The sequence below is a fragment of the Chiloscyllium punctatum genome, unplaced genomic scaffold, assembly GCF_047496795.1.
Source record: "Chiloscyllium punctatum isolate Juve2018m unplaced genomic scaffold, sChiPun1.3 scaffold_947, whole genome shotgun sequence".
Classification (NCBI taxonomy): domain Eukaryota; kingdom Metazoa; phylum Chordata; class Chondrichthyes; order Orectolobiformes; family Hemiscylliidae; genus Chiloscyllium; species Chiloscyllium punctatum.
Window position 1 is genome coordinate 12501 of NW_027310681.1, and position 12500 is coordinate 25000.

Below are 12500 nucleotides of genomic sequence, written 5' to 3' on the forward strand. Positions count from 1 at the left end.
CGTGACGAGCACCGCAGGGCGGCAGAGCCATCGCACTTGGCCGGGTGGCAGAGGAGGACCCGACTATTCACAGATAGCGGCCCAACGACTCCCAGAGCCGGTCGTGCGGCGCGCGAGGTCTGCTCTCTTCACAAGAGGCTTTATTAGGGAGTGCTAAGGCAAGGTTCTGTGCCCTCCACCCTCATCGCAACACCCATGGGAGCCTCCGGTCGTCAATAGACCGCCGCACCGGCCTCTGACTGACTCTCAGAATGGACGGAAAGAGCCGGGTAAGCCTTTCAAAAGATTCGACCACGTGCCGAAAACTTTAGACTTCCGTGAGCTCTCCGGCTTGCACCGAGACCCGAAGTCGACGTGCTAAGCACCACGGGACCCCTTTCGCCTGCAGGTCCCGAGCCGCCTTTATTTGCTGTTACGAGCATCGTGTGCCCCATACCTGCGTGACGAGCACCGCAGGGCGGCAGAGCCATCGCACTTGGCCGGGTGGCAGAGGAGGACCAGACTATTCACAGATAGCGGCCCAACGACTCCCAGAGCCGGTCGTGCGGCGCGCGAGGTCTGCTCTCATCACAAGAGGCTTTAGGGAGTGCTCAGGCAAGGGTCAGCCCGCAGCCTTCCTGGCAACACCCAGGGGAACCAGGCCACTCGCGTCTCTCGCCTTCATTTTCGACACGAGCGCCTGCGGAGGGCCACCACCCCCTCCGATTGTCAAGAGACCTCCGCACCGGCCTCTGACTTACTCTCAGAATGGACGGAAAGAGCCGGGTAAGCCTTTGAAAAGATTCGACCACGTGCCGAAAACTTTAGACTTCCGTGAGCTCTCCGGCTTGCACCGAGACCCGAAGTCGACGTGCTTAGCACCACGGGACCCCTTTCGCCTGCAGGTCCCGAGCCGCCTTTTATTTTTGTTACGAGTATCGTGTTCCCCAAACCTGGGTGACGAGCACCGCAGGGCGGCAGAGCCATCGCGCTTGTCCGGGTGGCAGAGGAGGACCAGACTATTCACAAATAGCGGCCCAACGACTCCCAGAGCCGGTCGTGCGGCAGGCGAGGTCTGCTCTCATCACAAGAGGCTTTAGGGAGTGCTCAGGCAACGGTCAGCCCGCAGCCTTCTTGGCAACACCCAAGGGAACCAGGCCACTCGCGTCTCTCGCCTTCATTTTGGACACGAGCGCCTGTGGAGGGACGGCCGGAGTCAACGTGGGGTTTGCCCGCCCTCCAATAGTGTCAAAAGACCGCCGCACAAGTCTCTGACTGACTCTTAGAACAGACAGAAAGAGTTTGTCAAATCTGTCAAAAAATTGACAAAGTGTCAAAAATTCGACTTCCAAGAGCTCTCCGGCATGCACTCATACCTGTCATTAAAGTGCTATGCCCGTGGAACCGTTTTTCGGATGCCTTTCAGAACGGTCCCGCGCCGCCATTTTGTTCTAAAAATCGTGTTCCCATATATCTCCGGGTACCCCGCCAACCTCACTGCGGAAAAACTACAAGTGGCACTGAATGGGTCTGAATTCCAAATTTGACTGCATCGGTCTGGAACTCGGTCCGGTCAAAACCGTTTGGATTTTTCTCGGTCCGGACTTCCGCGACAGACAAAGTTAAAGTTTTCGGGCTGCAGGCACAAAACGACAGCTGGCCATTTGCCGGGCTCAATTCACCCAATTCCTCCGGCACTTCGGAGCACATGTTCGGTGTAAGTTTGCGAATCTTTCCCGATGCTGCAGCATTTTCCTCCGCTGACACTTAGAATATTTTTCACACTTTGCTGAAAATTTTTCTAAGTGTTTTTTTCCAAGTTTTCCTGGTTACTGATTTCTTCTTTTTAAACATTTTTCTAAGTTTTTCTGGTTACTGATTTCTTCTTTTTAAACATTTTTCGCAGTTTGTCTGGTTACTGATTTCTTCTTTTTAAACATTTTTCGCCGTTTTTCTGGTTACTGATTTCTTCTTTTTAAACATTTTTCGCCGTTTTTCTGGTTACTGATTTCTTCTTTTTAAACATTTTTCTAAGTTTTTCTGGTTACTCATTTCTTCTTTTTAAACATTTTTCTAAGTTTTTCTGGTTACTGATTTCTTCTTTTTAAACATTTTTCTAAGTTTTTCTGGTTACTCATTTCTTCTTTTTAAACATTTTTCTAAGTTTTTCTGGTTACTCACTTCTTCTTTTTAAACATTTTTCGCCGTTTTTCTGGTTACTGATTTCTTCTTTTTAAACATTTTTCTAAGTTTTTCTGGTTACTCATTTCTTCTTTTTAAACATTTTTCTAAGTTTTTCTGGTTACTCATTTCTTCTTTTTAAACATTTTTCTAAGTTTTTCTGGTTACTGATTTCTTCTTTTTAAACATTTTTCTAAGTTTTTCTGGTTACTGATTTCTTCTTTTTAAACATTTTTCTAAGTTTTCCTGGTTACTCATTTCTTCTTTTTAAACATTTTTCTAAGTTTTCCTGGTTACTCATTTCTTCTTTTTAAACATTTTTCTAAGTTTTCCTGGTTACTGATTTCTTCTTTTTAAACATTTTTCGCAGTTTTTCTGGTTACTGATTTCTTCTTTTTAAACATTTTTTCGCAGTTTGTCTGGTTACTGATTTCTTCTTTTTAAACATTTTTCGCCGTTTTTCTGGTTACTGATTTCTTCTTTTTAAACATTTTTCGCCGTTTTTCTGGTTACTGATTTCTTCTTTTTAAGCATTTTTCTAAGTTTTTCTGGTTACTCATTTCTTCTTTTTAAACATTTTTCTAAGTTTTTCTGGTTACTGATTTCTTCTTTTTAAACATTTTTCTAAGTTTTTCTGGTTACTCATTTCTTCTTTTTAAACATTTTTCTAAGTTTTTCTGGTTACTCACTTCTTCTTTTTAAACATTTTTCTAAGTTTTTCTGGTTACTGATTTCTTCTTTTTAAACATTTTTCGCCGTTTTTCTGGTTACTGATTTCTTCTTTTTAAACATTTTTCTAAGTTTTTCTGGTTACTCATTTCTTCTTTTTAAACATTTTTCTAAGTTTTTCTGGTTACTGATTTCTTCTTTTTAAACATTTTTCTAAGTTTTCCTGGTTACTGATTTCTTCTTTTTAAACATTTTTCGCAGTTTTTCTGGTTACTGATTTCTTCTTTTTAAACATTTTTCTAAGTTTTCCTGGTTACTGATTTCTTCTTTTTAAACATTTTTCGCAGTTTTTCTGGTTACTGATTTCTTCTTTTTAAACATTTTTCTAAGTTTTTCTGGTTACTGATTTCTTCTTTTTAAACATTTTTCTAAGTTTTTCTGGTTACTCACTTCTTCTTTTTAAACATTTTTCTAAGTTTTCCTGGTTACTGATTTCTTCTTTTTAAACATTTTTCGCAGTTTGTCTGGTTACTGATTTCTTCTTTTTAAACATTTTTCGCAGTTTTTCTGGTTACTGATTTCTTCTTTTTAAACATTTTTCTAAGTTTTTCTGGTTACTCACTTCTTCTTTTATAACATTTTTCTAAGTTTTCCTGGTTACTGATTTCTTCTTTTTAAACATTTTTCTAAGTTTTCCTGGTTACTGATTTCTTCTTTTTAAACATTTTTCTAAGTTTTCCTGGTTACTGATTTCTTCTTTTTAAACATTTTTCTAAGTTTTTCTGGTTACTCATTTCTTCTTTTTAAACATTTTTCGCAGTTTTTCTGGTTACTGATTTCTTCTTTTTAAACATTTTCCTAAGTTTTCCTGGTTACTGATTTCTTCTTTTTAAACATTTTTCTAAGTTTTCCTGGTTACTCATTTCTTCTTTTTGATCATTTTTCTAAGTTTTCCTGGTTACTGATTTCTTCGTTTTGAACATTTTTCTAAGTTTTCCTGGTTACTCACTTCTTCTTTTCAAACATTTTTCTTCGTTTTTCTGTTTACTCATTTAGCACTTTCAGGCACTTTCCCATCATTTCCTCGTTCCCGATTTCACCCTTTAAAACGCTTTCGGGCATTTCCCTAAGTTTTGCGGTTCACTCGTTTGGGACTCACTGACACCTTCTCTAGCTTCCCTGCTCACTTTTTTCGTACTGTTGAGAAAATTCGAACCCTTTCCTTAACTATGCCGGTTACTGACTTCACCGCTTCAGACCCTTGTCCCCGTAATGAAAGATACCATTTCCCACCGTGGGAAATGCACGAAAATCGGACTGAACACGGGGGAGGCTCCCCCCTCGAAGGCGAGACCGTCGGCAGAACCGCCGGGTCAAACCCGGCCGAGCTACCCGGCTTACAAGTCTCAAAGTCGGTATGAGCAGTCACGTCCACCCCCATTCCCTTTTGGACCACTTCCCACGGTTCCAAATGCATGAAAATCGGCCTGTACACGGGGGAGGCACCCGCCTCGAAGACGAGACCGTCGGCAGAACCGCCGGGTCAAACCCGGCTGAGCTACCCGGCTCGGAAGCGCCAAAGTCGGGTTGAGCAGTCACATTCACTCCCATCGACGTTTGGACCACTTCCCACGGTTCGAAATGCACGGAAATCGGCCTGTACACGGGGGAGGCACCCGCCTCGAAGAGGAGACTGTCGGCAGAACCGCCGGGTCAAACCCGGCTGTGCTAACCGGCTCGGAAGCGCCAAAGTCGGGTTGAGCAGTCACATTCACTCCCATCCCCTTTTGGGCAACTTCCCACGGTTGGAAATGCATGGAAATCGGACTGAACACGGGGGAGGCTCCCCCCTCGAAGGCGAGACCGTCGGCAGAACCGCAGGATCAAACCCGGCTGAGCTACCCGGCTTACAAGTCTCAAAGTCGGTATGAGCAGACACGTCCACCCCCATTCCCTTTTGGACCACTTCCCACGGTTCGAAATGCATGAAAATCGGCCTGTATACGGGGGAGGCACCCGCCTCGAAGACGAGACCGTCGGCAGACCCGCCGGGTCAAACCCGGCTGAGCTACCCGGCTCGGAAGCGCCAAAGTCGGGTTGAGCAGTCACATTCACTCCCATCCCCTTTTGGACCACTTCCCACGGTTCGAAATGCACGAAAATCGGCCTGTACACGGGGGAGGCACCCGCCTCGAAGACGAGACCGTCGGCAGAACCGCCGGAACAAACCCGGCTGAGCTACCCGGCTTACAAGTCTCAAAGTCGGTATGAGCAGACACGTCCACCCCCATTCCCTTTTGGACCACTTCCCACGGTTCGAAATGCATGAAAATCGGCCTGTATACGGGGGAGGCACCCGCCTCGAAGACGAGACCGTCGGCAGACCCGCCGGGTCAAACCCGGCTGAGCTACCCGGCTCGGAAGCGCCAAAGTCGGGTTGAGCAGTCACATTCACTCCCATCCCCTTTTGAACCTCTTCCCACCGTTGGAAATGCACGAAAATCGGCCTGTACACGGGGGAGGCTCCCCCCTCGAAGGCGAGACCGTCGGCAGAACCGCCGGGTCAAACCCGGCTGAGCTACCCGGCTTACAAGTCTCGAAGTCGGGTTGAGCAGTCACATTCACTCCCATCGACTTTTGGGCAACTTCCCACCGTTGCAAATGCATGAAAATCGGCCTGTACACGGGGGAGGCACCCGCCTCGAAGTCGAGACCGTCGGCAGAACCGCCGGGTCCAACCCGGCTGAGCTACCCGGCTTACAAGTCTCAAAGCCGGGTTGGGCAGTCACGTTCACCCCCATTCCCTTTTGGATCACTTCCCACGGTTCGAAATGCACGAAAACCGGCCTGTACACGGGGGAGGGTCCGCCCTCGAAGGCGAGACCGTCGGCAGAACCGCCGGGTCAAACCTGGCTGAGCTACCCGGCTTACAAGTCTCAAAGTCGGGTTGAGCAGTCACGTTCACTCCCATCGACTTTTAGACCACTTCCCACGGTTCGAAATGCACGAAAATCGGCCTGTACACGGGGGAGGCACCCGCCTCGAAGACGAGACCGTCGGCAGAACCGCCGGGTCAAACCCGGCCGAGCTACCCGGGTTAGAAGCCTCAGAGTCGGGTTGAGCAGTCACGTTCACTCCCATCGACTTTTAGACCACTTCCCACGGTTGGAAATGCACGAAAATCGGCCTGTACACGGGGGTGGCATCCGCCTCGAAGACGAGACCGTCGGCAGAACCGCCGGGTCAAACCCGGCTGAGCTACCCGGCTTACAAGTCTCAAAGTCGGGTTGAGCAGTCACATTCACTCCCATCGACTTTTGGGCAACTTCCCACGGTTCGAAATGCACAAGATTCGGCCTGAACACGGGGGACGCTCCCCCCTCGAAGGCGAGACCGTCGGCAGACCCGCCGGGTCAAACCCGGCTGAGCTACCCGGCTCGGAAGCGCCAAAGTCGGTATGAGCAGTCACGTTCACTCCCATCCCCTTTTGGACCGCTTCCCACGGTACGAAATGCATGAAAATCGGCCTGTACACGGGGGAGGCACCCGCCTCGAAGACGAGACCGTCGGCAGAACCGCCGGGTCAAACCCGGCTGAGCTACCCGGCTTACAAGTCTCAAAGTCGGGTTGAGCAGTCACATTCACTCCCATCGACTTTTGGGCAACTTCCCACGGTTCGAAATGCACAAAATTCGGCCTGAACACGGGGGACGCTCCCCCCTCGAAGGCGAGACCGTCGGCAGAACCGCCGGGTCAAACCCGGCTGAGCTACCCGGCTTAAAAGTCTCAAAGTCGGTATGAGCAGTCACATTCACCCCCATTCCCTTTTGGACCACTTCCCACGGTTGGAAATGCATGAAAATCGGCCTGGACACGGGGGAGGCTCCCCCCTCGATGACGAGACCGTCGGCAGAACCGCCGGAACAAACCCGGCTGAGCTACCCGGCTTACAAGTCTCAAAGTCGGTATGAGCAGACACGTCCACCCCCATTCCCTTTTGGACCACTTCCCACCGTTGGAAATGCACGAAAATCGGCCTGTACACGGGGGAGGCACCGGCCTCGAAGACGAGACCGTCGGCAGAACCGCCGGATCAAACCCGGCCGAGCTACCCGGGTTAGAAGCCTCAGAGTCGGGTTGAGCAGTCACATTCACTCCCATCCCCTTTTGAACCTCTTCCCACCGTTGGAAATGCACGAAAATCGGCCTGTACACGGGGGAGGCTCCCCCCTCGAAGGCGAGACCGTCGGCAGAACCGCCGGGTCAAACCCGGCTGAGCTACCCGGCTTAAAAGTCTCAAAGTCGGGTTGAGCAGTCACATTCACTCCCATCGACTTTTGGGCAACTTCCCACCGTTGCAAATGCATGAAAATCGGCCTGTACACGGGGGAGGCTCCGCCCTCGAAGGCGAGACCGACGGCAGAACCGCCGGGTCAAACCCGGCCGGGCTACCCGGGTTAGAAGCCTCAGAGTCGGGTTGAGCAGTCGCATTCACCCCCATCCCCTTTTGAACCTCTTCCCACCGTTGGAAATGCACGAAAATCGGCCTGTACACGGGGGAGGCACCGGCCTCGAAGACGAGACCGTCGGCAGAACCGCCGGATCAAACCCGGCCGAGCTACCCGGGTTAGAAGCCTCAGAGTCGGGTTGAGCAGTCACATTCACTCCCATCCCCTTTTGAACCTCTTCCCACCGTTGGAAATGCACGGAAATCGGCCTGTACACGGGGGAGGCTCCCCCCTCGAAGGCGAGACCGTCGGCAGAACCGCCGGGTCAAACCCGGCTGAGCTACCCGGCTTACAAGTCTCAAAGTCGGTATGAGCAGACACGTCCACCCCCATTCCCTTTTGGACCACTTCCCACCGTTGGAAATGCACGAAAATCGGCCTGTACACGGGGGAGGCACCGGCCTCGAAGACGAGACCGTCGGCAGAACCGCCGGATCAAACCCGGCCGAGCTACCCGGGTTAGAAGCCTCAGAGTCGGGTTGAGCAGTCACATTCACTCCCATCCCCTTTTGAACCTCTTCCCACCGTTGGAAATGCACGAAAATCGGCCTGTACACGGGGGAGGCTCCCCCCTCGAAGGCGAGACCGTCGGCAGAACCGCCGGGTCAAACCCGGCTGAGCTACCCGGCTTAAAAGTCTCAAAGTCGGGTTGAGCAGTCACATTCACTCCCATCGACTTTTGGGCAACTTCCCACCGTTGCAAATGCATGAAAATCGGCCTGTACACGGGGGAGGCTCCGCCCTCGAAGGCGAGACCGACGGCAGAACCGCCGGGTCAAACCCGGCCGGGCTACCCGGCTCGGAAGCGCCAAAGTCGGGTTGAGCAGTCACATTCACCCCCATCCCCTTTTGGGCCACTTCCCACGGTTCGAAATGCATGAAAATCGGCCTGTACACGGGGGACGCTCCCCCCTCGAAGGCGAGGCAGTCGGCAGAACCGCCGGGTCAAACCCGGCTGAGCTACCCGGGTTAGATGCCTCAAAGTCGGGTTGAGCAGTCACATTCACCCCCATCCCCTTTCGGCCCCCTTCCCACGGTTGGAAATGCATGAAAATCGGCCTGTACACGGTGGGCGCTCCCCCCTCGAAGGTGAGACCTTCGGCAGAACCGCCGGGTCAAATCCTGCCGAGCTACCCGCGTTAGAGGTCTCAATGTCGGCTTCAGCAGTCACATTCAATCCCATTCCCGTTTGGACCTCTTCCCGCCGATGGAAATGCACAAAATTCGGCCTGAACACGCGGGGCGCTCCCCCCTCGAAGGCGAGACCGTCGCCAGAACCGCCGGGTCAAATCCGGCTGAGCTACCCGCGTTACAGGTCTCAAAGTCGGGTTGAGCAGTCACGTTCACCCCCATCCCCTTTCGGACCCCTTCCCACGGTTGGAAATGCATGAAAATCGGCCTGTACACGGTGGGCGCTCCCCCCTCGAAGGTGAGACCTTCGGCAGAACCGCCGGGTCAAATCCGGCCGAGCTACCCGCGTTAGAGGTCTCAATGTCGGCTTCAGCAGTCACATTCAATCCCATTCCCGTTTGGACCTCTTCCCGCCGATGGAAATGCACAAAATTCGGCCTGAACACGCGGGACGCTCCCCCCTCGAAGGTGAGACCTTCGGCAGAACCGCCGGGTCAAATCCGGCCGAGCTACCCGCGTTAGAGGTCTCAATGTCGGCTTCAGCAGTCACATTCAATCCCATTCCCGTTTGGACCTCTTCCCGCCGATGGAAATGCACAAAATTCGGCCTGAACACGCGGGACGCTCCCCCCTCGAAGGCGAGACCGTCGCCAGAACCGCCGGGTCAAATCCGGCTGAGCTACCCGCGTTACAGGTCTCAAAGTCGGGTTGAGCAGTCACGTTCACCCCCATCCCCTTTCGGACCCCTTCCCACGGTTGGAAATGCATGAAAATCGGCCTGTACACGGTGGGCGCTCCCCCCTCGAAGGTGAGACCTTCGGCAGAACCGCCGGGTCAAATCCGGCCGAGCTACCCGCGTTAGAGGTCTCAATGTCGGCTTCAGCAGTCACATTCAATCCCATTCCCGTTTGGACCTCTTCCCGCCGATGGAAATGCACAAAATTCGGCCTGAACACGCGGGACGCTCCCCCCTCGAAGGTGAGACCTTCGGCAGAACCGCCGGGTCAAATCCGGCCGAGCTACCCGCGTTAGAGGTCTCAATGTCGGCTTCAGCAGTCACATTCAATCCCATTCCCGTTTGGACCTCTTCCCGCCGATGGAAATGCACAAAATTCGGCCTGAACACGCGGGACGCTCCCCCCTCGAAGGCGAGACCGTCGCCAGAACCGCCGGGTCAAATCCGGCTGAGCTACCCGCGTTAGAGGTCTCAAAGTCGGGTTGAGCAGTCACGTTCACCCCCATCCCCTTTCGGACCCCTTCCCACGGTTGGAAATGCATGAAAATCGGCCTGTACACGGTGGGCGCTCCCCCCTCGAAGGTGAGACCTTCGGCAGAACCGCCGGGTCAAATCCGGCCGAGCTACCCGCGTTAGAGGTCTCAATGTCGGCTTCAGCAGTCACATTCAATCCCATTCCCGTTTGGACCTCTTCCCGCCGATGGAAATGCACAAAACTCGGCCTGAACACGCGGGACGCTCCCCCCTCGAAGGTGAGACCTTCGGCAGAACCGCCGGGTCAAATCCGGCCGAGCTACCCGCGTTAGAGGTCTCAATGTCGGCTTCAGCAGTCACATTCAATCCCATTCCCGTTTGGACCTCTTCCCGCCGATGGAAATGCACAAAATTCGGCCTGAACACGCGGGACGCTCCCCCCTCGAAGGCGAGACCGTCGCCAGAACCGCCGGGTCAAATCCGGCCGAGCTACCCGCGTTAGAGGTCTCAATGTCGGCTTCAGCAGTCACATTCAATCCCATTCCCTTTTGGAACACTTCCCGCCGTTAACAATGCACGATATTCGGCCTGAACACGCGGGACGCTCCCCCCTCGAAGGTGAGACCTTCGGCAGAACCGCCGGGTCAAATCCTGCCGAGCTACCCGCGTTAGAGGTCTCAATGTCGGCTTCAGCAGTCACATTCAATCCCATTCCCGTTTGGACCTCTTCCCGCCGATGGAAATGCACAAAATTCGGCCTGAACACGCGGGACGCTCCCCCCTCGAAGGCGAGACCGTCGCCAGAACCGCCGGGTCAAATCCGGCCGAGCTACCCGCGTTAGAGGTCTCAATGTCGGCTTCAGCAGTCACATTCAATCCCATTCCCGTTTGGAACACTTCCCGCCGTTAACAATGCACGATATTCGGCCTGAACACGCGGGACGCTCCCCCCTCGAAGGTGAGACCTTCGGCAGAACCGCCGGGTCAAATCCTGCCGAGCTACCCGCGTTAGAGGTCTCAATGTCGGCTTCAGCAGTCACATTCAATCCCATTCCCGTTTGGACCTCTTCCCGCCGATGGAAATGCACAAAATTCGGCCTGAACACGCGGGGCGCTCCCCCCTCGAAGGCGAGACCGTCGCCAGAACCGCCGGGTCAAATCCGGCTGAGCTACCCGCGTTACAGGTCTCAAAGTCGGCTTCAGCAGTCACATTCAATCCCATTCCCTTTTGGAACACTTCCCGCCGTTAACAATGCACGATATTCGGACTGAACACGGGGGCCGGTCCGCCCTCGAAGTCAACACCGTCCGCAGAACCGCCGGGGCAAATCCGGCTGAGCTACCCCGCCCCCGAACACTCAAAGTCCCTCTGAAGCCTTGCATTCGCCTCCTTGGAAAATTGACGTCAAACATTACCAAAATCGGGGGCACGAGCACTAAAGCTAAGTCTCACCCTTTCCCTATCCCTAACCAGGAACCGAACGCCCACCCTCAGCCTCACACCAACGCCGGTGCCACTCCAGACAGACACACCCTTCAAAACCACACCCATCCGGCCATGCAACTCAAAAAGGGTCCAAATTCAGAAACACCCCCTTCAAAAGGCACTCCATCCTCGGCCACACCACCGGGACATGCTCCCCTCGGCGATAATTAAGCCCCCACCACTATTTGAAGCCAACCGCAGCCGCAACTCGAACGGAGAAATCAGTAACCAATTCAAAAATGCGCTTGGTTACTGATTTCTACTGAGCCGAAAAAATTCTAAGTGTCGGTGGTTACTGATTTATACCAACCCGAAAAAATTCTAAGTGTCAGTGGTTACTGATTTATACCAACCCGAAAATATTCTAAGTGTCAGTGGTTACTGATTTATACCAACCCGAAAAAATTCTAAGTGTCAGTGGTTACTGATTTATACCAAGTCGAAAAAATTCTAAGTGTCAGTGGTTACTGATTTATACCAACCCGAAAATATTCTAAGTGTCAGTGGTTACTGATTTATACCAACTCGAAAAAATTCTAAGTGTCAGTGGTTACTGATTTATACCGACCCGAAAAAATTCTAAGTGTCAGTGGTTACTGATTTATACCAACTCGAAAATATTCTAAGTGTCGGTGGTTACTGATTTATACCAACCCGAAAAAATTCTAAGTGTCAGTGGTTACTGATTTATACCAAGTCGAAAATATTCTAAGTGTCAGTGGTTACTGATTTATACCAACTCGAAAAAATTCTAAGTGTCAGTGGTTACTGATTTATACCAACTCGAAAATATTCTAAGTGTCGGTGGTTACTGATTTATACCAACCCGAAAATATTCTAAGTGTCAGTGGTTACTGATTTATACCAACTCGAAAAAATTCTAAGTGTCGGTGGTTACTGATTTATACCAACTCGAAAATATTCTAAGTGTCGGTGGTTACTGATTTATACCAACCCGAAAATATTCTAAGTGTCAGTGGTTACTGATTTATACCAAGTCGAAAATATTCTAAGTGTCAGTGGTTACTGATTTATACCAACTCGAAAATATTCTAAGTGTCGGTGGTTACTGATTTATACCAACCCGAAAATATTCTAAGTGTCAGTGGTTACTGATTTATACCAACTCGAAAAAATTCTAAGTGTCAGTGGTTACTGATTTATACCAACTCGAAAATATTCTAAGTGTCGGTGGTTACTGATTTATACCAACCCGAAAATATTCTAAGTGTCAGTGGTTACTGATTTGTACCGACCCGAAAAAATTCTAAGTGTCAGTGGTTACTGATTTATACCAACCCGAAAATATTCTAAGTGTCGGTGGTTACTGATTTAT